We start from the raw sequence: 20,816 nt of genomic DNA, 5'->3' as shown, positions 1-20,816 counted from the left end.
CACATAGATCTTTAAGAACAGTTCTTTTCAGGCAGTGTTGAAAAGCAATTTAGCAGGCTTTCGTCAAAGACAGGAAACGAGATGAACTGACACAGTGGACTGCTAAGGGTCTTTTCCTAAGTTTCTGGAAAGCGAGTTGGGTTGTTGTCTTCTCTCCTTTTTTGGGAATTTTCCAGCATACTTGACTATCAACTGCTCACTCCAGAAGGTAAAATGCACAATGACACACAACCAAAAAGCTTGAGAGTTTTCTGCCCATCCCGGGTGCTCTCTGCTGCTGCAGGGTTTGACCAATCAAAGGGTACTTGTCACTTCTCTGCCCGTTACCAGGGTTTCTGTTATATCTGTAACTCAAGTCACGTGACAACCAGTAACACTGTTGCCAATCCAGCTCCCTCGGTGTCCTTTTGATAGCTCTCAAAAAAAAAAATCTGGCCCGACATTTATTCAGTTTAACTATAAATTCCTTCAAAAATACTTGAACAAAAAATAATCACTTTCATAACACCATGTATTCATTCTTTAAACCTGGCCCATTGCCTTCCTACCGACATAACTTTTAATACAGTTTCCAAATCTACCACAGCTAACTTGCCCCTCATACCTTTGTAGTTTCCTTTGTTTAGATTGAAGACCCTAGTTTTGAATTGAACATCACTTTCAAACTTAAAATAAAATTCAATCATATGGTCACTCCTCCCTAAAGCCTCCTTTACAATTAGATTAATTAACCCTTGCTAATTGCACAATTTGCTTTCCTAATATCCTTTTTAGTTTCACCCCTGCACTTCTATACTCTAGGCTTTCTGCAGTATCAAGCTCTCAGCATCCGGCATAAGCTTCTTTTTTCTTGTCTTATTCTATCCTGCATGCTCTTTGACGTCTAGGAGGGTCTCTATTCGGCAATCCCATCCTTTTTCTTTGTGGGAACATATTTATTTTGAAGCATCTCATCGTCCTCTTGATTGCCTTCCACTGATTTACCTTTATGCAGCTGTTCCACTTTTGCCAAATCACATCTCTGTTTAGTAAAATAGACCTTTTCCCAATTTAAAAACTTTTACTCTTGACCTATCCTTGTCCTTTTCATTTCCTAAAACTAAGTTCAGAACTGCCCATTCTCTTGCTGGCCTGCTGCATACTAGCCAAAAAAAAGGATTAAGAATTCTGCATCCTTTATACCTTTTACACCAAATTTATCACGGTAGTTGAAATCCCAACAATGAGTGCCCTATTGTTTCTGCATTTCTCAGTGATATTTGTTCTTCTAACTCCCTCTGACGTTTGGGGGCACATTACACACTCCCAGTAGTGTGATTCCCCCCTTTATGTTATTCGTTTCAATCCATATGGATCCTTGCTTCATATCAGCCCTCCTCACAACTGTGATTGCTCATTTAACCAATACTGCGAACTCCCCTCCTTTCATATTCCCCTCTCTATCCCGTCTGAAAACCCTGTAACCTGGAATGTTGAGCTGCCACCCCTGCCCTTCTTTTAGCTATGTTCAGTAATAGCTATATCATCATACTTCCAAGTGTCTGCACCCTCAGCTGATCTGCTTTATTCATTAGACTCCCGGTATTGAAGTGTAAACCATTAACCACAGAACAACTCCTTTATTGTATATTTTTTCACCTTTATTTCCTCTGCCTTCCATACTTGCTTACTAATTTTCTATTTTCCATTTCCAGCTTTGCTTTTCCCCTTGGAATCTAGCTTGGGTTGCCACCCCCTTGCCAAGTAGTTTAAATCCTCCCCAACAGCACTAGCAAACCTCCCCACCATGATCCTGGTCCCAGTCCATTCAGCTTGAATAGGTCCTACCTCTCCTAAAACCGATCACAATGTCCAAGGAATCTAAAGTCCTTTCTCCTGCGCCATCTCTCCAGTCACACGCTCATCTGCACTATCCTCATCCTGTACTCACTAGCACGTGACATTTGTTATATTCTCGAAATCCAGGTGGCGACGGATTGAACTAGAACCAATTTTTCCACAGTATTACACTTTATATTTACGGATACACATTACAATCTCAATTTCAATCTATTCCTGTTTAGAGAGGCACAAGTGAATCCCCAGTTAATGCCCACCACCTGCATACATTTAATATACCATTAAATAGGACAGAGTACTCTGGAGATCACTAGCTTTGAGTGTTTAATTTCTTTCCTAGCTCCCTAAAAATCTGCGCGCAGGGCCTCATCCCTCTATCTACTATGTAACTGGTACTGATATGGACCACGACCTCCAGCTATTCACCCTCCCTTTTCAGAATGCTCTGCGGCGCTCAGTGACATCCTTGACCCTGCGCTAGGGAGGCAACATACCTTCCTGGAATCAGGTCTGCAATCACAGAAACTATCACTAATGCTTTCCTGACCTTCCTCCTCCCCCCGCTTGTTCAGCTGAGCCACCCATGCTGCTGTGATCTTGGCTCTGGCTGCACACCCCAGAAGAAGTATTGCCTTCACCAGTATCCGACTGGTTAGAAAGCAAGATGCACTCAGGATACTGTTACAACCAGGTGAGAAAGAGGTCTAGGGTTCCCTTTCCGCCTTCACCTGGTCTTACTGTAACAGGGTTTAATTTTTAAACACACTGTTTTTAGCTCCCCCTTGGTGAATCCTTGTTCCCAACTTTCCAGTTATAACGCAAAGAAACCAGCACAACAGGCTCTCTTAGGTTTAAAGAAAAGCGAAATTTTATTAAACTTAAACTCTAATTGGGTTGACGCCTACGGATACACGATGCCCTCGCGAACATGCATACGCTATATACACATGCAAATAGAGATAGAAAAGAGAAGAAAAATGAAGTGGAAAAGTTGGGGGCAAAATCTGAAGAGTTATTACAGTTCTGCAAGCTCACTGTAGAGTCCTTATTATAGGCAGATCTTGCTTTTTGTTGGGGCCCAGTATTATTCTTCGACCTCGTTCACTGTAGGAGACTTTCCTCTCTTGGGGTTCATGCATCTTCAGTGGATTTGGAGTTCCGTGAGAAAGAGATAGGAGAAGGCAGACAGGAGGTCTTCAGTCCAGGAGCAGCTTTCCACAGACTAAATCAAACTGTACAATTCAGAAAAAAAAACCCAGACTGCCGAGCAGGTTAGTCATGTGACTAACTGGTTTGACCATGTCTGTTTGTGGGTTGTATTGGAGCAGGGGATGGCTCCTTTGTTCTAAGCACTATCTGTTAATATGCTAAAGGTCTTTCCAGCCAGGTGCCTGGCAACCCCTTGTCTTTTCTTTCCAACAATAATTTGAAATTTACTGTCCATGTGATCAAATTAATGCACCTCATTCTTGGCAGGTGGGGGCCTGCATAACAATACTCGAACTACCTGCCTGGTTGTGTCTGTCTTGCCTCTTTGCGTGCACAGTCAAGCTGTGGGGTGACCACTCTTGGAATGTGCTATCCATGTAGCTCTCAGCCTCACAGATGCACTGCAGGGTTGCTGGCTGTTGCCCAAGCTCTGAAAACTGAAGCGTGAGCTCCTTCAGCTGATGACACTTCCTCTATGTGGTTGTTCAAGACATGAGAAGCAACCTGGCTTTCCCACATGGCAGAGGATTTGCACTTGACAGGACTGAGGCACCTTGCCATGCCTAGCTTAAACTGTGAATTACTATTGCAGCCTTTATAGAAGTTTGCATTGATTGCATTATGGGCGGCGCAGTGGTTAGCACCGCAGCCTTACAGCTCCAGTGACCCGGGTTCAATTCTGGGTACTGCCTGTGTGGAGTTTGCAAGTTCTCCCTGTGTCTGCGTGGGTTTCCTCCGGGTGCTCCGGTTTCCTCCCACATGCCAAAGACTTGCAGGGGAATATAGGGACAGGTGGGGATGTGGTAGGAATATGGGATTAGTGTAGGATTAGTATAAATGGGTGGTTGATGGTCGGCACAGACTCGGTGGGCCGAAGGGCCTGTTTCAGTGCTGTATCTCTAAATAAAAAAAAATAATAAAAATAAATAAATATACAATATATAGAATTTAGAATGCCAACCTGAAGCATTTTTTTTTAATGTGTATGCTCAAGGCCTACTGTACAGGATACCATTAAAATTGGAAGAAAAAAAGAGCAAGACAAACTAACAGGAAATCTTAAGTAATTTTAACTTTGACAACAAGGATGCAAAGATGAGAAGGAGGGTAAAGGACAGCACAATTGGACCCAAGTTCAAAAGAAGCAATGATCATAGGGTTATCAGGAGAACAAGATGGAGGAATGACGATTGCCTACATTTTAACTTTTGTTCTCAGACGTGGACGACACTGGCAAGGCTACATTTATTGCCCACCCTCAGTTGCCTCATTTATAATACAGTGGTTTTCTATGCCAGTGTAGATGATATTAAGAGTCAACTACCTAATGTGGGACTGGAGTCACATGTAGGCCAATTCCAGCCCTTGAAAGATATTAATCAATCAACTAAGTTTTATCAGCAACCCAACAGCTTTCTTGGGGGGATATTTTGCTGGTGCAGTGCACAAATTAATGAGGAAAACTTCCAGTTATACAGTATATAAATTACTAGATTTATTTCAATTTCGCAACTTGCCATGGTGCAATTTAAACTCAACCTCTGGGTTGCTAATCCAGTATAATCATCACGACACTACCTAGAAATACATAGTAGATATCATAACATGGAAACAAGTCAACTAGCCTGTGTCAGCATTCATCCTCTATGCAAGCAAAGAGTTCTAAATCACACAGAATATTAACCAAGTTATGGTTATTTTTTGTGTATTCTGGGCAGCAATGAAAGAAATCTCCTAGACGTGGAAGTAATATTCAAAGCTTGGACAGCCTTGGGTTTTAAAAGAGCATTAAGAATTGCTAAGGAAACTAGTGTTTAGCTTGAAAGAGGAAATAAGAGTTTCCTAGACCTAGTTTCAACCTAGAAAGATGAAGGTTTATACATGCATATTAAAGTGCAATTACAAGAACACAAGAAATAGGAGCAGAAGACGACTATATGGCCCATCAAGCATGCTCCGCTATTCAATACGATCATGACTGATCTTGGGCTTCAGTTCCACTTTCCTGCCCGTCACCCTTATCTTTTGATTCACTGCGAGACCAAAAATGTACTCAATGATGGAGAATCCACAAACCTCCGGGCTAGAGAATTCCAAAGATTCACAATGCTTTCTCAGCTTCTACCCTATCAAGCCCTTTCAAAATCTTGTATGTCTCAATGCTCTCATTCTTCTAAACTCCACAGAATATAGGCCCAATTTACTCAGCCTCTCATCATAGGACAAACCCCTCATCCCAGGGACTAATTTGCCTCCAGTGCAAGTATATTCTTTCTTAAATGTGGAGACCAAAGCTGCACACAGTATTCCAGATGTGGTCTCATCAAAGCTCTCTACAATTTTTTAAGATTTGTTTATTCCTGTACTCCAATCCCCTTGAAATAAAGGCCAACATGCCATTTGCCTTCCGAATAGCCTGCTGCAGCTGCAGATTAACTTTGTGCGTTCCTTGTACGAGTACCACCCAACCACCACCACCCCCAAAAAATCTCTGATCAACCCTTACCAGTTTCACACCTTGTAAAAAATATTCTGCTTTTCTATTTTTACGACCAAAGTGAACAACTTTACGCTTCCCGACATGATACTCCATTTGCCATCTTGTTGCCCACTCAGTTAACCTGTCTATATCTCTTTGCAGCCTCTCTACATCCTCCCCACAGCTTACCTTTCTACCGAGCTTTGTATCAGCAAACTTAAATGCATTACTGGTGATGACAGATAATCATACCAGTTATCTGTCTTTTTCACTCACAAAATAATGACAAATCTAGCTTATAAATATTGAGTGTTGTCATTCTTTTCAGAAAACTGATTGGCAATCAACCAAACATGGCCCCTTCAGCAAAGCATCAAAACTCAGGTAACAAATGACTTGCATCCGGTTAGTGTTTTTTTTTTAAAAAGCACCTCAACTTTTTCCAATGGGCATTGCACCACCCCTGAAAAGCTGATCTGCTTTTCTTTGAAATGCTTTCGAACTCCTGGTTTCTGCTGTCAGTCCAACCTCCAGCTTGACTGCCCCATTCCCTGGAAAATTCAGGCATGACCAGACAACCCAGTCAGTACCCCTTGCTGTTACATTTCTTCTGTCCCCACACACATACTTGAAGAAAGCCCAAGAGCAGGCATCTAACGAGCAACAATATCCCCACATTCAGCATAAATTTTTTTTAAAATGCTTGGAATATTCCAACTGAGTCTCTAACAATTTATTTGTTTTAAGACTCTGCAGCAAGCATGCTGAGCACTAAGGGCAGGTAATCCAACTGCAGCTCTCAGCCTGCTCTCAGATCTCCACCCACCCAAACCAAATTCTTTTCCCCCCTCCCAAGGGCCTAAACCCAAGCATCCCACCTACCCATTCTAACTTGCTTACTAGCCCAAATCTCAAATTTCCTCCCACAATTGTCTCACTTAACTACAAGTGCTGCACTAGCTTTTCCTCACTCAATCCCTAGCTCTAACCTGATGCACAATTGCAGCATTTCCTGGCCTTTAACTAAAGCACAATGTAAAAATAGAGCACTTCAGTAATGGAACATGAGCAAGTTGGACAGGCAAAGAATTAGTGTGAAAGAACTGCAAACAGAGACAGTAGTTATTTGATCAATGCATAATGCCACAGGCATACACTTGACAGGATTTTCTTCCTGTTTAGTGCCACTCTAGAGAATTAATGGCAGCTCTCCCCATCCATTTTAATAGCCTGCTGATTTACCAGGTGACCCCAGTCCAGGCAAATCTGCCCAAATATGGCAGATTAATTAGCTGATCTTGACAGTGACATACGCCACACTTGCCATCATTACCACCTCAATGGCAGCCACCATCAGTATACAGAATGTGGTTGGCCTATCTCAGGAATACGCGAAGTCTCAAAATAGCAGCACGTGATGCAACAGATCCAATTTATATCGGACCTATTCGTTCCATTTCGCTGCACTATCCAATCTCTTTCAAAGGTCACAACTTCAAAGTCTTCCGGCATGCTACCTGGCTCTTGAAATTGTTGCATGTGCCCTTACCTGCCCCTTCCAACGGCAAACCCCCATGTGAGAATGAGAATACCCCAAGAGCTCATCCAAAGTTGGGCTGACCTCAGGAAGTTATCCAAGGTCCACCAGAACATCAGCAAGGTAGAAAAAAAGCTTGCCTGATCAACTTAATGTTGGTGATCTCAGCAAGAGCTAAATTGAGCCTATTAAATGACAGGAGATCTAGGAGTACAACAGAAGGGAGAAAGAATATATATTCCTGCAGCAGAAAATTTTACTGTGAAGTATTTCCCCCATCTCCACATGAACAAGAACACATTTACACATGCAACACATTTCTTTTCGTTTCCAGGACTGTTCAGCTGATTGACTACAGGGCCCCTTCAGCAATGGAGTTCATAGAAAGTAAAACAAATCAGCATCCAGGACAAGAAAAGGTGATTAGACATACCAGCCAGAGACTTCAGCACTGCCAGAATGCTTAACAGCCCTTTTATAGTACAAACCAATTTTATAAAGCTATGCCATCTTTGAATTCTCCCTCAATTAAAGCCATCTTGTTTGTGCACTGGTGTTAATAGTAGCCAGTGCAGGAATGATAATGACTTGGACTTGGGGGTGCACAGTACAATTTCAGGGTGAAATTTGCAGATTACACAAAACATGGAAGTTTAGTAAACAGTGAAGAAGATAGTAATAGACTTCAGGAGGCAAGATAGGTTGGTAGAATGGGCAATACATGCAGATGAAATTCAACACAGAAAATTGTGAGGTGATACATGTTGGTAGGTGGAATGTTTATAAATACAAACTAAACAGTATGATTTTAAAGGGGTGAAAGAGACCGACCTGAGGGCATTTGGGCATGAATCTTTTAAAGTGGCACGACAAGTTAAAAAGCAGTTAATAAAGCATGTGATCCTGGACTTCATAATTAAAGGCAGAGTACAAAAGCCAGGATAATTATGTTAAAGCTGTATAAAACATGTGTTTTGCCCCGGCACACTTTAGAAAGGACATGAGGGCTTTGCAGAGGGTATAGAAAGGTTCCTGGGATGTTACAGTTATACAGATAGACTAGAGAAACTGGGGTTATTCTCTTTACAGCAGAGAAACAGGGTCTTTTGTGGTTAATTCTATCAGACAAATCAATTTTGTTCCAGTTAACACAATGATAGAGGTAACACTCAACATGCAAACAATTAATAAATAGCTCAAATACATACAAGTTACACAAGAACAAATAATGCAAAACTGGAGGAAATAAATTAATTCTAGATCAGAATACAGATGAGGAACGCCATTTGGTCCATCCAAGCTCTTCCAATCAATCAAAAAAGCACTAGTGTCCATTCAGTAGGTTCTCAACTGTTTCCAGGTTTTTGTCTCCACGACTGTACCTAGAAGCCCATTCCACTATCTTTACATTGCCCTAGGGCTTGAGCATCTTCACTCGCTTGTGTGCAACATGGACATCTAATAATTGCCAGGGAGTGGAATTCTAATGATTGCCAGGGAGTGGAATTCTAATGATTGCAAGGGAGTGGAATTCTCAGTTTTCTGAAGTACTTAAAATTATAAAATTTCAGACTTATGAACAAAAGTCACTTGTCAGGATTTAATTCATTTTATCGTGCCGTGGTCAAAAATTAAAGATGCACTGTGAATAGAGAGTAAACTGTAATGAACTGAGCAGTATTCCAATGAAGGCTTCAAATACTTCAATAATTTGGTGAACAGGCTAATTAGGTATTCATAAATGAATTACTTTGAGTACGAAGCTTAATTGGATGAAGAAAATTAAGGCACTGTGGATAAACATTCAGAAGACAAAATATTGCATAAGGAAAGTTCTGCCATTTAAATAACCAAAGTAGTGTATTGCAGAAATTCTATTTTGGGCGAGTCATAAAAAAATGTATATGCTGCACTAGCTTTCAGACATCGCACAGTATTGTAAATAGATGTAAACTCAGTATAGTATCTTGCATGTACCTGTTAACAGAGACTACCCAGTAGCAAATAATTTTCTAAAATGGATGACGGTCAGTATTTATTCTCCCACCATCCCAAGACAAATGATTCAATCGTTTTAACACATTTTGGTTTCACATAAAATTGTTCATTTTCCAAATATTATTCTTGAGATGGGGATGACATTAGCATGGCACAGCACAGATGCAACTGATGATATCCAGCTACAAAGGTTTCCAGGGCACGGCCACAAATTTAAAACTACAATTAACATAGTGCCTTGCCATCAAGGTGTACAAATAAATTATCAGATTTCATTATTTGAACATCTATGAAGTGCATCTGTATCCCTCTCATGCCATTAAAGAAACATTGTTACAAAAGTACTTTGATTTTCTGTTAAATTTTGAGCACGTGCGTTTTATTTGGGAAAATGCAAAAGGATTCCATGGATTTTTTTTCATTGGGGTCATTGAAAGGACTCAGGTCTAGTTTGCAAACAAGATGTACTGGAAGTCAGAAATAAAAACAAAGTGCTGGAAAAACTCAGCAGGTCTGGCAGCATCTGTGGAGAGAGAAACAGAGTTAACGTTTCAGATCAGTGACCCTTCTTGAGAACTGGCAGATATAAGAAATGCAAAAGATTTTAAGCAAATAAAGCAGGGATGGGGCAAGAGATAACAAAGGCGAAGGTACAGATGGGACAAGGTCACATAATAACTGACCAGGTGGTCATGAAGCAAAGACAAACAATATGTTAATGCTGTGCTGAAAGACAAAGCATTAGTACAAATAGGGTGTTAATGGACTGAAAGCTGAACAGCCACAAGCACAGACATGAAAAAAGTGGGTAGGCACAAGAGAAACAAACTGAGCAAACGAAAATAAACCCAAAAAAATATGAAAGTAAAATGGCAGGCCCGTCATGCTCTGAAAGTGGCGCAGTGGTTAGCACCGCAGCCTCACAGCTCCAGCGACACGGGTTCGATTCTGGGTACTGCCTGTGTGGAGTTTGCAAGTTCTCCCTGTCACCGCGTGGGTTTTCGCCGGGAGCTCTGGTTTCCTCCCACAGCCAAAGACTTGCAGGTTGATAGGTAAATTGGCCATTATAAATTGCCCCGAGTATAGGTAGGTGGCAGAGGAATTGATGGAAAGCGGGGATGTGAGAGGGTAATGGGATTAATGTAGGATTAGTATAAATGGGTGGTTGATGGTCGGCACAGACTCGGTGGGCCAAAGGGCCTGTTTCAGTGCTGTATCTCTAAATAAATAAATAAATAAAATACTGAAGCCACCTGTCTTCAGATAAATACCTAGCAGGGGGCTTTTTTGACTTGGAGATGATGTTTACTGACAAGTGACAGCTCAAGATTTAAAACGGTCAGGAGGCTCGACTCTTGAGAATGCCCAAAGCGAAATCAAGTACAGTCAATTGGGAATTTTAAAAACAAGCCAGCAGAGGTAAACCTTTTCAATCTCTTTGAGAAGCTCTTGGAAGCGAGTGCAAGAAATAGAGAAATTGATGCTACATTTTAACTTCCCCGACATTGACTGGGACTCACGTAGTGCTAGGGGCTTGGACGGGGCAGAATTTGTAAGGAGCATCCAGGAGGGATTCTTGAAACAATACGTAGATAGTCCAACTAGGATGGGGCCGGACTGGACCTGGTATTGGGGAATGGGCCCGGCCAGGTGGTCGAAGTTTCAGTAGGGAAGCATTTCGGGAACAGTGACCATAATTCCATAAGTTTTAAGGTACTTGTGGATAAGGATAAGAGTAGTCCTTGGGTGAACGTGCTAAATTGGGGGAAGGCTAATTATAACAATATTAGGCAGGAACTGAAGAATTTAGATTGGGGGCGGCTGTTTGAGGGTAAATCAACATCTGATATGTGGGAGTCTTTCAAACGTCAGTTGATTAGAATCCAGGACCAGCATGTTCCTGTGAGGAAGAAGGAAAAGATTGGCAAGTTTCAGGACCTTGGATAACGCGGGATATTGTGAGCCTCGTCAAAAAGAAAAAGGAAGCTTTCGTAAGGGCTGGAAGGCTAGGAACAGACGAATCCCTTGAGGAATATAAAGACAGTAGGAAGGAACTTAAGCAAGGAGTCAGGAGGGCTAAAAGGGGTTATGAGAAGTCATTGGCAAACAGTATTAAGGAAAATCCCAAGGCTTTTTATACATATATAAAGAGCAAGAGGGTAACCAAGGAAAGGGTTGGTCCACTCAAACACAGAGAAGGGAATCTATGTGTGGAGCCAGAGGAAATGGGTGAGGTACTAAATGAGTACTTTGCATCAGTATAAACCAAGGAGAAGGACTTGGTGGATGATGAGTCGAGGGAAGGGAGCATAGACAGTCTCAATCATCTCTATCAAAAAGGAGGTGGTGTTGGGTGTCTTGCAAAGCATTAAAGTAGATAAGTCCCCAGGGCCTGATGGGATCCACCCCAGAATACTGAGGGAGGCAAGGGAAGAAATTGCTGGGGCCTTGACGGAAATCTTTGCATCCTCATTGGCTACAGGTGAGGTCCCAGAGGACTGGAGAATAGCCAATGTTGTTCCTTTGTTTAAGAAGGGTAGCAAGGATAATCCAGGAAATTATAGGCCGGTGAGCCTTACGCCAGTGGTAGGGAAATTATTAGAGGATTCTTCGGGACAGGATTTACTCCCATTTGGAAACAAATGGGCTTATTAGCGAGAGGGAGCATGGTTTTGTCAAGGGGAGGTCGTGTCTCACTAATTTGATTGAGTTTTTTTTGAGGAAGTGACAAAGATGATTGATGAAGGAAGGGCAGTGGATGTCATCTATATGGACTTCTGTAAAGCCTTTGACAAGGTCCCTCATGGCAGACTGATACAAAAGGTGAAGTCACATGGAATCAGAGGGGAGCTGGCAAGATGGATACAGAACCGGCTTGGTCATAGAAGACAGAGGGTAGCAGTGGAAGGGTGCTTTTCTGAATGGAGGGATGTGATTAGTGGTGTTCCGCAGGGATCAGTGCTGGGACCTTTGCTCTTTGTAGTATATATAAATGATTTGGAGGAAAATGTAGCTAGTCTGATTAGTAAGTTTGCGGACGATACAAAGGTTGGTGGAGTTGTGGACAGTGATGAGGATTGTCAGAGGATACAGCAGGATATAGATCAGTTGGAGACTTGGGCGGAGAAATGGCAGATGGAGTTTAATCCGGACAAATCTGAGGTAATGCATTTTGGAAGGTCTAATGCAGGTGGGAAGTATACAGTAAATGGCAGAACCCTTAGGAGTATTGACAGGCAGAGAGATCTGGGCGTACAGGTCCACAGGTCACTGAAAGTGGCAACGCAGGTGGATAAGGTAGTCAAGAAGGCATACGGCATGCTTGCCTACATCGGTCGGGGCATAGAGTATAAAAATAGGCAAGTCATGCTGCAGCTGTACAGAACTTTAGTTAGGCCACACTTAGAATATTGCGTGCAATTCTGGTCGCCACACTACCAGAAGGTCGTGGAGGCTTTGGAGAGGGTACAGAAGAGGTTTACCAGGAAGTTGCCTGGTCTGGAGGGCAATAGCTATGAGGAGAGGTTGGATAAACTCAGATTGTTTTCACTGGAACAACGGAGGAGGAGGGGTGACATGATAGAGGTTTACAAAGTTATAAGCGGCATGGACAGAGTGGATAGTATGTTGGAAGAGTCAGTTACTAGGGGACACAGGTTTAAGGTGAGAGAGGCAAAGTTTAGAGGGGATGTGCGAGGCAAGTTCTTTAGACAGAGGGTGGTGAGTGCCTGGAACTTGTTGCCGGGGGAGGTGGTGGAAGCAGGTACCATAGAGACGTTTAAGAGGCATCTTGACAAATACATGAATAGGATGGGAATAGAGGGATACGGACCCCGGAAGTGCAGAAGGTTTTAGTTTAGGCAGGCATCTAGATCGGCGCAGGCTTGGAGGGCCGAATGGCCTGTTCCTGTGCTGTACTGTTCTTTGTTCTAAAGCAAGCAAATCCAGTAGGCAGGCCGGGCATTGAGCGTGGAAGGTCTGGTAGGCTAAACTGCATTTACTTTAATGCAAGAAGCCTTACAGGTAAGGCAGATGAACTCCGATCATGGATCGGTACATGGGATTGTGATATTATAGCTATTACAGAAACGTGATTGAGGGATGGGCAGGACTGGCAGCTCAAAGTTCCGGGGTACCAATCCTTCTGGCGTGACAGAGGTGGAGGTGACAGAGGAGGGGGAGTTGCACTATTGATTAGGGAGGACATCACGGCAGTACTTAGAGAGGATATCCTGGGGAGAATGTCCAGTGAGGCCATATGGATAGAACCTATAAGAAAGGGGTGATCACTTTGATGGGATTATACTATAGGCCCTCCAAAAGAGGGAAGTGGAGGAGCAGATATGTAGGGAAATCAAAGATAGGTGTAGGAGTTATAGGGTTGTAATAGTAGGTGATTTTAACTTTCCTAATATTGACTGGGTCTGCCTTAGTGCTAAGGGATCAAATGGAGAAGAATTTGTTAAGCGTATCCAGGACAGTTTTCTGAAGCAGTATATGGATGGCCCTATTAGAGAAGGGGCTACACTCGACCTCCTCTTAGGAAATGAGGATGGGCAGGTGGTTGATGTGTCAGTGGGGAGCACTTTGGGACCAGTGACCATAACTCTATTAGCTTTCAGATAGTTAAGGATAAGGATAGGACTGGTCCTCAGGTTGAAGTCCTAAATTGAGGGAATGCTAATTTCGATGGCATCAGACAGGAACTCTCAAAAATTGAATGGGAGAGGCTGTTTACAGGTAAAGGGACGTCTGGCACGTGGGAGGCTTTTAAAAGTGAGATAGGAAGAGTTCAGGGCCGGCATGTTCCTGTTAGACTGAAGGGCAAGGCTGGCAAGGTGTGATATTGAGCGTCTGGTCAGGACAAAGAAGGAGGCATGTGTCAGGTATAGGCAGCTGGGATCGAGCGAGTCCCTCGAGAAGTATAGGAGATGTAGGACTACACTTGAGGAAATTAGGGGGGCGAAAAGGGCCATGATTTCCCTGACAGATAAGATAAAGGAGAATCCTAAAAGATTCTATCAGTATACTAAGAGTAAAAGGGTAACGTGGGAAAGAGTAGGTCCCCTTAAGGATCAGTGTGGCAATCTATGTGTGGAGCCACGGGAAATGGGCGAGGTCTTAAATGAATATTTCTCATCCGTATTTACCGTGGAGTTTCTCATGGAAGCTAGTGAGTTCAAGGGAGGGAACACCATATTTTCCTGGAGCATATCAACATTACAAAGGAGGTGTTGGAGGTTTTGAAGCGCATTAAAGTGAATAAATCCCCAGGGCCTGACCAGCTGTATCCTAGGATGCAATGGGAAGCAAGGGAGGAGATTGCTGGGGCCCTGGCAGAGATTTTTGTATCATCGTTAGCCACGGGTGAGGTACCGGAAGACTGGAGGATAGCTAATGCGTGCCTTTATTTAAGGACAGCAGGGATAAGCCAGGGAACTACATCAGTGAGCCTTACATCAGTGGTGGGAAAGTTATTAGAAGGAATTATGAGAACAGGATTTATATGCATCTGGAAAGGCATGGTCTGATTAGGGATAGCCAGCATGGCTTTGTGCGTGGGAAATCATGTCTCACAAATTTGATTGAGTTTTTCAAGGAGGTGACCAAGAGGATTGATGAGTGCAGGGCGATGGATGTTGTCTACATGGACTTTAGCAAGGCCTTTGACAAGGTCCCGCATGGTAGGCTGGTCCAGAAGGTTCAAACACATGGGATCCAGGGTGAGCTAGCAAATTGGATACAAAATTGGCTTGGTGATAGGAGGCAGAGGGTGGTAGTGGAGGGCTGTTTTTCAGATTGGAGGCCGGTGACAAGTGGTGTGCTGCAGGGATCGGTGCTGGGCCCTCTGTTTGTCATATATATTAATGACTTGGATGTGAATGTAAGGGGCATGATTTGTAAGTTTGCAAATAACACCAAAATTGATGGTATAGTGGACAGTGAAGAAGGTTGTCTAAGGTTGCAATGTCGATCAACTGGGAAAGTGGGCAAGGGAGTGGCAAATGGAATTTAACGCAGACAAGTGTGAAGTGATGCATTTTGGGAAGTTAAACCAGGGCAGGACATAAACAGTGAATGGCAGGGCCCTGGGGAGTGTTGTTGAGCAGAGATACCTTGGGGTACAAGTACATAGTTCCCTGAAAGTGGCAACACAGGTAGACAGGATGGTGAAGAAGGCGTATGGCATGCTTGCCTTAATCGGCTGAAGCATTGAGTACAAGATAAAAACAACAAATGCTGGAACCACTCAGCAGGTCTGGCAGCATCTGTGGATGCTGCCAGACCTGCTGAGTGGTTCCAGCATTTGTTGTTTTTATTTCAGATTTCCAGCATCCACAGTATTCTGCTTTTATTACATTGAGTACAAGAGTTGGGACGTCATGTCACAGTTGTATAAAACGTTGGTTAGGCCGCATTTGGGGTACTGTGTGCAGTTCTGGTCACCGCACTACAGGAAAGATGTGATGAAGCTAGAGAGGGTGCAGAAAAGATTCACAGGGATGTTGCCTGGTTTGGAGGGCTTGAGTTATAAAGAGAGATTGGATAGGCTGGGTCTGTTTTCGCTGGAGCGAAGGAGGCCGAGAGGGGACATGATAGAGGTATATAAAATTATGAGAGGCATAGCTAGGGTTGATAGCCAGTGTCTGTTTCCCATGGTAGGGTTGACTAAAACTAGAGGGCATAGATTTAAGGTGAGAGGGAGGAGGTTTAAAGGGGATCAAAGGGGTAAATATTTCACACAAAGAATAGTGGGTATCTGGAATGAGCTGCCTGAGGTGGTGGTGGAGGCAGGAACACTAGTGACATTTAAGAGGCATCTGGTCAGGTGCTTGAATGAGCAAGGCATAGAGGGATATGGAATTAACGCAGGCAGGTGGGATTAGTACAGATAGGCATTATGGTCGGCAATGACGCGGTGGGCCGAAGGGCCTGTTTCTCTGTACGACTCTGTGACTCTATAACTGCTTTCCACTGCAATCACCTTAACAAATGTACCGGTACTAGGTCCCTTAAGTCATTGAATCCAGACGCCCAGGCTAAAGCACTGGGGACATGGGATGGTGAAATTTAAATTCAATTAATAAAAATCTGGAATTAAAAAACTAGTCCAACTGTGACCATGAAGCCATTGTCAATTGTTGTATAATCCCATCTGGTTCACTAATGTCCTTTAGGGAAGGAAATCTGCTGTCCTTACTTGGTCTGGCCTCAATGTGACTCCAGACCCACAGCAATGTGGTTGACTCTTAACTATCCTCTGAAATGGCCTAGCAAGTCACTCAGTCTCTCAAGGGAAATTGGGGGTGGACAATAAATTCTGACTTTGCCAGTGACATTCACATCTCGAACGAATAATAAAAAAAAAATTTCTGGTCTCTTTCCATGCTTAGTTTACATACGAACATACAAATTAGGAGCAGGAGTAGGCCACTCCACCCTTCAAGCCTGCTCTGCGTTCAATAAGTTCATGGCTGAACTGATTACTCCACATTCCCACCTAACCCCCGATAACCTTCCAACCCCTTGCTCATCAAGAATCTATCTCTGCCTTAAAAACATTCAAAGACTCTTGCTTCCACCGCTTCTTGAAGAGAATTCCAAAGACTCATGACTCACAGAAAAAAATTTCCCCTCATCTCTGTCTTAAATGGGCGACCCCTTCTGTTTTAAACAGTGACCCCTAGATCTAGATTCTCCCACAAGGGGAAACATCCTTTCCACATCCACCCTGTCAAGACCCCTCAGGATCTTGTATGTTTTCAATCAAGTCGCCTCTTATTCTTCTAAATTCCAGCAGATACAAGCCTAGCCTGCCCAATCTTTCCTCGTAAGACAGCCCGCCCATTCCAGGTGTTAGTCTAGTAGACCTTCTCTGTACTGCCTCCAATGCATTTACATCCTTCCTTAAATAAGGAGACCAATACCGTACACAGTACTCCAGATGTGGTCCCACCAATGCCCTGTATAGCTGAAGCATAACCTCCCTACTTTTGTATTCAATTCCCCTCGCGATAAACAACAACAAACATTCTATTAGCTTTCCTAATTACGTGCTGTATCTGCATACTAACCTTTTGCAATTCATGCACTCGGACACCCAGATCCCTCACCAAAGTGGTCACTGTTAGCTAGAAGATCTCCTGCTGTAACATTCCATTTGCTCTACTTTATTTCCCAGTCCCAGATGCAAAGCTGCTTCCTTCCTTGTTGGATTGAGAGAGAAAATTCTCCTGTGCACATATTAGAAACTCTTCTGCTCCCTACCATTAGCACTATGTTCCTCCCAGTCGATATTAGGGTAATTAACATCTTCTAATATTACAACTCTATTTTTAAGAGTTTGAAATTTGTCAACAAATTCTCGTTCACACTGTTTGGAGCTCAACAAAAGACTGCCAACAACATAACTGCTCCCCCTCTTTTCAATTCAAGTCAACTAGATTCAGTCCTAGGAATGCCTTTGTTTAAAAAAAAAAATTAGAACTTTAACATCCTGAAATCAATACTGTCATGCCTGCTCCTCTTTTTCCTTCCCTAACCATTGGCGCTGGCCTTGCCTGCGATGCCCATATCCCATGAATGAATTTTTTAAAAATCAGTATCAGCTCTGATCAGGTGCAACCCGTCTACTACGAACAAGAGTCCTTTCCCCAGGAACCTGAAACCCTCCCTCTTGCACCACCACTACTCCAGCCATACATTCATCTGCACTATCTTCCTGTTTCTATACTTACTAGCACATGGCTCTGGTGGTAAAAAAAAACTTTTTCCCACCTCCTGAAACTCTGCTCGAAGGACCTCCCACACTTTTTCTACCTCTATCATTGGTTCCAATATGGACAACATCTGGTTGATCTTTTCTCTTGCAGGATATCATGGACCCATTTGGTGATTTCAGTTATTCTGGCACCAGAGAGGCAACATACCTATTGGGAATCACATTTGCAGTTTCAAAAATATCTGTCTGTGCCCCGAACAATTGAATCCCTTAGGAATACTGCATTTCTACTCTTTTTTCCTTGTGTGCCCTTGAAGAGGTTGAAATACCAATGATAAAACATATGCATACACATAATGCATTGCACTACCTTTTATAAAAGGGAAGTCTGAACAACTACTGCAGGCACTGAAAATACTGCACAGGCCTCAATAATATTTGACACAAGACTCTCAATAATGAAGTACACAATTAGACCATCCAGGGTTTAGAATAAGCAGCATTATATTTAAGGTGGGATCCTAAGAGAATACCATAAAGTGAATCTACAACTTTCCTGCATGGCTTTCCATGTACCTTTTCTCTGCTGCTGCAAATACTGGAGATTAATTTTTCCAACACATACTGATTCTCACATTGTACCATTTGTACAACTGCAAGTGAGAAAATGGGAGAACCAAGCATCGTGTGCTCGAGCAAAAAACTGAACACATAGGAATTTAGATCCAAGAGGGAAAAACCTTCCATTTTTGAAATGAAATTCCAATTTATTGTATAAAATTTACAAGGCTGTTTCAGTTCAAAGGAGACGTATTTTATTTAAGACTCCAGCAGTGAAAATCTAGAAATCATTTTCACCTAGTCACAAACAGAACCAGCTCCATACATTTACATTCAAATGGAATCTCACGAGCACTGAAAATGAGACTTCCTTATGCTCACAGGAATAAAAGCATCCAGTTTTATATTAGAATCAATAAAATTTAAAACTGGTATATGCATCGATTTACATTGTTTCTGGTGTCTTGCTCCTTGTTGGCTCTGATGCATGTATTTTAGAAGAAAACAAACAGCTTACTTAATCAATGCATCAGTTAAATAACACTTGTTGCATATAAGTGTCAACATTTATACCTTGCAACTATACAGAAATGTACAAACTAGCTATGAAAAAAGTGCAGTGCATTCATGTACAGAAAAACTAAGGTCAGCTCATGATGGCCAACTAAATCCAGCATTGTTGCCAACAATCCAAGGGATCGGGATGGGGAAAGCAGGAGTGAAACATGGTGACTTTGCTATCTCAAGCTCAAGAAAAAAGTATGACTTGTGGATACTGGATTATGGGATTTCAGTTATACTATCTAATTGGATTAATTAATAGGAGAATGATGAAATCTTCTGCAGAAGATACTTCAATAAAACTTTTTTTTAAATCAATGAAATTATTTGCTATACTCAATATAAAAGTAAATTCTCCTTGGAATAAAGGGGAAGAAACATTAATTGGGGTCAAATCACAGAGCAAGCAACCCAAGTCCTTTACATGAAGGCAAAGATTGCTCTTTAGTTTAGAGATACAGCACTGAAACAGGCCCTTCGGCCCACCAAGTCTGTGCCGACCATCAATCACGCATTTATATTAATCCGACACTAATTCCATATTCCTACCACATCCCCACCTGTCCCTATATTTCCCTATCACCTACCTATACTAGGGGCAATTTATAATGGCCAATTTACCTACCAACTTGCAAGTCTTTTGGCTTGTGGGAGGAAACTGGAGCACCCGGAGAAAACCCAAACAGACACAGGGAGAACTTGCAAACTCCACACAGGCAGTACCCACAATTGAACCCGGGTCGCTGGAGCTTTGAGGCTGCGGTGCTAACCACCACTACTTCTTGGAATGAGAGCCTGGGGAGTGCCACACAATTAGGAATCATCCAGGGAGTCATTTGTTTTATAATTTTTACAACATATGGCAAAAGGGATAAAAACTCCATGTGCATTTTATGTCTTCCAACTTAGAAGATTGACAGTATACTAATATTTTGACAACTGACATCATAAAGCATACCAAGTATCACAACAAACAGCAAAAAAAAACCTCCCAAGGGAGTGTTATCAAACAAAAATTTGACACCAAGCCACAGAGAAATATTAGAACAGGTGACCAAAAGCTTGGTCAAAAAGGTAGATTTTAAGGGGCATCTTGAGGAGAGAAGTAGCACAGAGGCAGTGAGGTTTGAGAGGGAATTCCAGAACTTAGGACCTAAGCAGCTGAAAGTGCAGCCATCAATGGCAGGGCACTGGAAATTGGGGACGAACAAGAGGAGCACAGAAATCTCAGAGGATGTCGAGCTGGAGCAGGTTACAGAGCAAGGGAAGGGGCAAGGCCAATGGAGGCATTTGAACACAAGAATAAGGTTTTTTTTTTAATCTGTGGTGTTGCGAGATTTGGAACAAATAAAGGTCAACAATCACAGGGGTGATGGTCACATGATATTTTGTGTTTTCCTAGTGGAAGGAAAGCACGTTCGTAAGAATATCACTGTTTAGACGAGTATTACCAGTATGTTAGTGTTATCTAACAAAAATTATTGAATATTGTTAATTGCTGAGATTATTGCAGTTTTGGGCATTAATAACCTTCACTTAAAAGAATCCAGAATGTTACTTTTGTACTCAAAGGTGTGCCGTAGACTATACTGAAAATGGATATATTAGATTACATTGGAGTATGCCTTCATTTAAGGCACTTCGTAGAATACTCTCAGCATTACTTTTCCAAGACCCAAGTTGTGACCTGAAGACCTGGGACACATACAGCCATTTTCTGACAGTTTTCATTGTCTGATTCTTGAGCTTTAAAAGGGTTAGCCTCACCTGGTCTATGGGCAGCACAGTGGCGCAGTGGTTAGCACCGCAGCCTCACAGCTCCAGCGACCTGGGTTCGATTCTGGGTACTGTCTGTGTGGAGTTTGCAAGTTCTCCCTGTGTCTGCGTGGGTTTTCTCCGGGTGCTCCGGT

The 20,816-nt window shown here is 42.6% G+C and overlaps 1 protein-coding gene across 1 annotated transcript in view; it reads right to left on the bottom strand.

Moving 5' to 3' along the window:
• The window catches only part of LOC137376345 (zinc finger protein 292-like), a 278,773-nt gene that overhangs the window by 254,444 nt on the left and 3,513 nt on the right, over nt 1-20,816 (bottom strand). The window lies entirely within an intron of this gene.

Source organism: Heterodontus francisci, chromosome 13 (genome assembly GCF_036365525.1).
Source record: "Heterodontus francisci isolate sHetFra1 chromosome 13, sHetFra1.hap1, whole genome shotgun sequence".
NCBI lineage: Eukaryota > Metazoa > Chordata > Chondrichthyes > Heterodontiformes > Heterodontidae > Heterodontus > Heterodontus francisci.
Note: the sequence above shows the minus strand (reverse complement) of the source record. Positions and strands in the feature narration are given on the sequence as shown.